The 6,989-nt window shown below is 40.2% G+C and overlaps 1 long non-coding RNA gene across 2 annotated transcripts; it reads right to left on the minus strand.

The window, feature by feature from the left end:
• Positions 1–1,024: 1,024 nt before the first annotated feature.
• On the minus strand, positions 1,025–6,108 carry LOC115534122 (uncharacterized). 2 transcript variants are annotated; one of them, XR_003974285.1, is made up of 4 exons: positions 5,753–5,785; positions 3,097–3,198; positions 1,697–1,762; positions 1,025–1,094 (listed from the first exon to the last, which is right to left on the minus strand). It is a non-coding gene; the product is annotated as an uncharacterized LOC115534122 (long non-coding RNA). The 2 variants fall into 2 exon arrangements; XR_003974286.1 differs by lacking the exons at positions 1,025–1,094; positions 1,697–1,762; positions 3,097–3,198 and adding exons at positions 4,529–5,601; positions 6,087–6,108 and having other exon boundaries at positions 5,753–5,818.
• Positions 6,109–6,989: the final 881 nt, after the last annotated feature.

Here is a 6,989-nt window from a genome sequence, read left to right on the forward strand (position 1 = left end):
TTACTTTTGAAACACTCTGATCTGCTATCAATGGTTTGACTCTTTTTGTATATTATATTTGGCTATCCTCATCCGTGTGTGACAAAAATGCAAAACCTCAAGTTCACAAGGCTTTAGAGTTCTGTTAAATCTCATTAGGAAAGTATTACAGTATGCAAAATGGAGAAATATTAATATTTTTATTGCATTGCAATTCAAAGCACACGTTGGTTACATTTGTACGCCACATATCTAAAGCATAACAGAATATGGTGTTTTGTAGAACAAGACATTTTTTAATGCAAGAGCTTTAATATAGTCATACTATTATATTTTTAACCTCACCAATAAGGTGGGTTGGATACTTTTGTGTTGATTCTTTTTCATACAATCAGTTTGGTCTATGGCGCCCTGCCAAGGACAATATATCAACTAATTTTAAAAGTATGTTTATTATTCTTTATTTCCATTAAGTATAAATGTCAAGTCATGTATGTACAGCCTAAACATTGTTAAGGACTACAGACTGTAGACCTATGGCTTGTTGTGTAGGCCTAACTACTTGTTTAAGGACCAGGGGAAACAAAGCTTGTTCAGTGGGTTATAATGCATCTGTACACAACAACAACAAGCTATCTCCGAACACTTCCCCCTGCTTCATCACGTGCTTTCCAGACGTTTGTCATTTTGACAGTTGGTGGACGGTGACAAAATGGACGCCCGTGTCCCCAACACATCTGGGATGGGCCCTCCGGTTTTCACTCCCTCTTTGAGCCATACTTTAAAAAAGTTAACTGGTGTTGCCTGGTGTGTTGTACCCACAGTTATTCACCAATTGACACATTTCATGATATGGAAAATTATATTTTATTAGAGAAGCCAAGCCAGGAACATTTCATGGAGATTCAGATTGAAATGTAAACCTTTTAAATGTTGCTCTGTTGACTCCCCCCCAACCTTCTCTGTGTCTCAGGTCCATGTGTGACCTGTGAGGTGGGCGTGACTGAGTCAATAATGTTTACCTGTGCTGAGCCTACTGCCCTCTGCCCACCACGCTGGACCACAGAGGGGCCCCTGGGGGCCCAGTCCAGGTCCATATCCACAGTGTGCTGCTGCTACACATTCACATGAGAGAAGATGAACTCCTTTAATCCCACAGGGGAAGAACTAGAGATAAAACCTTTAAATAAGAATAATAAAACAGAAAGATATACAGAAAGTAGATCTTATACACACAATAACATTAGGGTAATTAATGTGTGTTGCTGGTACACATTAACATAAGAAAAGATAAAGTGTACTTCATTAATCCAGGGTGGGAAATAAGGGAGACTCATAAATTAGAATAAAAAACTCAACAATAAAAACTATGGAAAAATAGACAGAGGGTATATATATATATATATATATATATATATATATATATATATATATATATATATATATATATATATATATATATATAAACATTTATATTTCAATTTGGATACGATGAACTATAATTGCATTAATTTAAAAAAATGTAATAATCAATTCAAAGAAACCAGACATTAAGATGTGCATGTGAGATGTATGAAATTTGACAATTACAGGACGGAATGGTGTGTGTGTGTGTGTGTGTGTGTGTGTGTGTGTGTGTGTGTGTGTGTGTGTGTGTGTGTGTGTGTGTGTGTGTGTGTGTGTGTGTGTGTGTGATGAATGGGTGAAGGAGTCTCACCTGGTCACTGGCCCCTGGGCCGAGGCGTTCTCTGGCTGGCGGGGCGTCGCTGGCAGAGTTCAGACCCTGCACCAACACAGTCATCAGTTACTGCTGCTCACATCCCTCTAGCAGCCACCGCCCTCCAAAGGGACTGACCCTCTACAACTAGCACTGCAACGCATCAACATTAGAGCAGCTACAGGAAACTGTGCTATGTCACCTATAGTTAAAAATAGACTTGACAGAGTTCAGAGTAGCCAATCAGATGGAGATCATTCATAAGTGGTAGTTTAAAGAGTAATATATCACATTTCAAAGGGTTTTCTAAATCCCTAAACAACAACTCAACAAAGTGCATTGTAGATTGCTAGAGCTGCTCGATAATCACAAATCAGCAGTAGTCTCTTCCTTTTATATTGCTAAGCCTCATTAAAGACCCCACCCTCCTTTGCTGCAACATTTTACATTTTATCATTACTAATATGTAGTTAAAATGGAAGCAGCCTCTGCTAACATTGACCTGCTTAGTGTGGATCGTTGTCATATTCTCCACTTGTTGAGCAACACAGTAAATAGAGAAGAAGTCAAACTGGCCACGAACACAACCTGTTACTGTAATTCATCCTCTTTGGTCTTTAACTCACAATGCACTCGTCAGTTGCCGCCCTGTTACCTGGTGGAGAGAAAGCCAGTCAGTTTCTCCATGGCGATAAAAACAGGTGTGTAGATGGAGACGTGACCACAAGTCAAGTTAATTAAAGACTATTAGTAAAGGCCTTAACTCAGTAGCAGTCTCAAAGGCCTTCACAGACCCACACTATATAAGACACCCCCTCACCCCAATGACTAGACTTTAAGCCTTCTGGAGGACAAGGAAAACGGCACAACACAGAAATAGGTGCTGCTGTTTTGTTTAATGTTGTTCACTAAATATAAACTCTTTGTGGCAACCCGTCTCTGGCACAGCGCCCCTGGAGGCCAAGGGGACAGGTTGTGGGGGCGGTGTACCACAGATTCTCAACAGATGGCGCCAGTAAGAACATTGGTGCCAATCATTGAAATGCGGAGCACCTGAGGAGCGCGTGGGGAAGCATGCTTTAAAAAGCATGCTTCCACACTCATTCAGGGCTCTCCTGGTTTGCGTGTGCGGAGAGACCAGTCTCGTGAGGGACGTGATTCCACCCGGAGGAAGAAGACTGTGAATTCCTCCAAAGCTGAGTTTTGTTTGCTTTGATAGATAAATAATTTATGTTTGAATAAAAGTGCCATTTTGGCTTTAAGTAAGCTCTAGGTTGTGTGCTGATTGGAAGGAGGCGGCTCACTCACCAAGACGGGTTGCCACATCTTCAAGACAAATTTAGCCTTGAGTTAGCCTCTCTCTCTCTCTCTCTCTCTTTTCCTTCCCCCCCCCCCCTCACCTCTGGTTCTCCACCAGCCAATGAGGCGGAGCAGAACCACCAGGGTCAGGACGGAGAAGCCCAGCAGCACCAGGACCCGCAGCAGGACCCCCGCTGTAGGAGCTGCAAGAGATCACACCGACCTCCATGAGCTGATGGTACAACGCCTTGAGTGGTCAGAAAGGGTGATGGAGGCCATATACCATTAATAACAACCAACATGGGGTTGAGTCTGAAACCATAGAGAATTAAACAGGCTTTATACATAAATATTAGGATGAAAGAGGGTTGGATGGTCTACCTAAGGTGTACATATCTGGCCATGGTCTGCTATTCAAAATGACTAAAGGTTAAAACCGACACACTATAGAAACGATTTGATGATAGAATACAGAATATTATCCTGGTTTTAGAGGTTGACTCAAGCCAAAAGGTTCTGGGTTTGAACCCCAGTTTGTCGAACAGATTTTCAGTTCTGAACACATTTTAACTTTTGTGAAAATGTGTTCAGAACTGAAAATGTGTATGTTCATGTCCTTTAGAAAAGATGCAGATTCGATATCTCACAGCCATTTCATTTACAGACGTGTTGCTGTGGCCATCGGTTCACATGCGGCCAGATATTCATCTCTGTCACAGCGTATGGGGAAGTATTTTGTGTGCTGAAGAATTTGTGAAAACGTTGTGTTAGATTATCAGATCATTAACACACATCCTATGGCCACTATGAGTCCATAGATGTAAATATATACAGCTCACTTTGGTTTCTAATTGAACTATAGCCTAATAACTAAAAACCTCCTTACTATAGGAAAATATTTCATAACCATTGAAACGATAATCATGTATTTTAATGCAGATTCTGCCTCACTTATTTTTAACAGCAAAATAATAGCCTACCACAAGACAAATAGCGGCACTAACTGGCAGTAACCCAATTGACTGACCTCCACTACCAAGTCCTCTGAGTTACATGATGGATAAAGAAACCATTTTGATACATGGCTCCTCAAGATAGAGATGAAATACCTTTCACTGTAGTTGAGGTTGGTTGGGATCTGCTTGTGGTTTTCATGAATGCATATTGTGCATATGTGAATAGCAAATAAAACATGAGCTCAGATCCGTATTGTTCCCAGGCTACATCCCACCCTAACTAGTTTGCAGATATGCTGCAATGGATGTGGTTAATGAAGCAGGCCTACGTCACTGGCCAGCGCTGTGTTCCTGTGAAACTGAAGTAGGAAGTGTGATGGTTTCATAGGGTTGGCTGTGGTGATGGTCGTACCGTTATAACACATATGTTGATGATTTACGTGACCTAAATCCACAGATTAAGAAAGAACACCATTTTGAAACACAACACAAGATGGAGATGAAATACCGTTCGTTGTATGTGATGTTGGTGTTGATGGAGGACTTGTTGTTGTGCTGCTGCTGGCTGCTCCTTGTGGTTTAAAAATCAATGACAGAACAAAGAGAAACATGGAACAAGTCGTCTGCTACTTGTTGAGGTGTTTGACTCCCAGATAAATTGGTTGTGGGTTATTGAGGAAAAACTGTTTTGATCCTTCGTGGTATGGTCGTCTTGTGCTAGGTATGACTCGGAGAGCGGTAAATGTTCAACACGTGGTTCATTCTAACAGAGACACAAGGTAAACAGGCTTGCGTTCTGGAGGTGGTTCATGAAGCATCTCCCGAACACAGGTAAATAAACAGTTATATTGGGAGTGGGCGGAGCGGTAAATAGGCCACGCCTACATGTTCTAACTGACCCAGGTAAACCTTTGGTCTGTCTCGGCTTAAACGGAAATGACAAAGTGGCCATGTTTGTAGTCTTTAACTTATCTTTAAAATCATTAAAACCTTATATGGTGCGGTCCATTATGTGGTGAAGAAACCATTCATAACTGTTGTTAGCTTGACATATGTCATCAGAAATAACATAGACTAAAATAATTTACGTCAGGGTTCCAACCCCAATGTCCACCCTCCACAGCCTGACTGTCATGGAGTCCTTGAGCGAGCTGCCGCTAACCCCTACCTGCTCCTTAATGACATGTTTCTGAACTCACTGTTTATACACCTTGACTAAAGCATCTGCTAAAGTGACTCAATAGAGATTTATATAGTTAACTTCATTTAGAAATTATTCAAATTCTGTTGCAACCCTTGCTCATATGCTTTCCTGTGGTGAGTGGCTCTAAGTCAGGTCACACACGGACAGAAATTCAATTTGGTTTTGTGCAAGGGAAAGTATTTTTGCATGCAGAATAATGTGGGAAAACCTTTGTTGGTGATGCAGTGAGAGATTGTTAGAACACATACCCAGGTCCGTGGTGTCACATGTTAATGAATTTGGTTTTGTCTCTGGCTTAACTATGATAACTCAAAACCTCTTAACTATATCAAAGCACTTATCAACTCAGCCATCGCTTGATGCAGAGTGTGTATCCAGCCTGACTCATGCCCCTGCAGACATGTTGTTGTGGTTAATAAAGTACATCTCTGGCCAGCTCTGTGTTTCTGTGAAACAGAAGGAGGAAGTGTGATGGTTTACTAGTGTTGGTTGTGGTGAAGTTAGATAGTTAGAAGACATAACTTGATGCTACAAGTCCATAGAGTACCAGGGATAGATAGAAACACACCATTTTAAACCGTGGCAGTGATAGAATACCGTTCAGTGTGTGTGTGGTTGGTGTTGATGTTGAGGGCCTTGCTGCTGGGCTGCTGCTGGCTGCTCCTTGTGGATTAAAATCAATGGAAAAGAGGAACATTACTCACACCTTATAACAAATATGCTTTAAATATCATTTTAGACAAGCGTTTTATCAAGCTTTACAGTTATAACGGGAGAATGTGCGATTGTTTCATCATACTTTAGTGGAGATGTCAGATGTTACAGGTTCCTCATGGTAGGCCACTCGTACCTCCACTACCAAGTCCTCAGAGTTACATGATGGATAAAGACACCATTTTGAAACATGCTCCACATGATAGAGATGAAATACCTTTCACTGGCGTAGTGGTTGGTTTTGATGTGCTTGTGCAAGTTGTGCTTGCTACTCCATGTGACAAAAACAATGACAAAACAAAAAGGAACATGGAATAAGTAAACTAACACAATAACTCTTTCCAACAAATATGCTTAAAAAAAACATTTAAGACAAGGGATGAGAGTTTTTTCTTTTGATTTTTTGTGTGGGCCAGATTTCTTTCTGATTTATAAATGAAGTTTATGTCTAAAATGTAACTAAAGAAACAAACGAAACAACAAAAAATAAGATATGTCTTCAATTATAATTTAGGATTTTGGGATATTCTCATCATATTTGGTGGTGATAATGTCAGATGATCATGTTCCTAATGCTGGCATGCATTCATTGATTCATCCACTACAAAGAGCTCAGAGCTACATGACAGATAAAGACACCATTTAGAAACATGGCTCCACAAGATCAGAGATGAAATACCTTTCACTGTGGTTGTGGTTGGTGTGCTTGTGCTTACTGCTCCATGTGGATTAAAAGCCAAGACAGAACAAAGACCAACATGGAATTATTAAACATACATATGTGAGAATTTAAGGAATAAAATAATGTATGAAAATGTCTACAGTCATATCTGATATATTCAATGGGAAAGAAAAGAGAAATGCGGTGTTAGAAACTATCTTAATCACTCTTTACAACAACTACACCAGTTTCAAATATATCCTTTTACAACAGGGTGGAGGGTTTTGTTCTGGTGGTTTGTCTTTGGGACAGATATTTTACTGATGAATAACTGAAGACCATAAGACATGAAGACTATAAAAATGTAACAAATGAATGTAAGAAAATGTCTACAGTAATGAAGACATCTATTAAACTGTTAAAAGTTAATATCGTTGTCACACAGGATTCTCAAATCTC

This window comes from Gadus morhua, chromosome 21 (assembly GCF_902167405.1).
Source record: "Gadus morhua chromosome 21, gadMor3.0, whole genome shotgun sequence".
Taxonomy (NCBI): Eukaryota; Metazoa; Chordata; class Actinopteri; order Gadiformes; family Gadidae; genus Gadus; species Gadus morhua.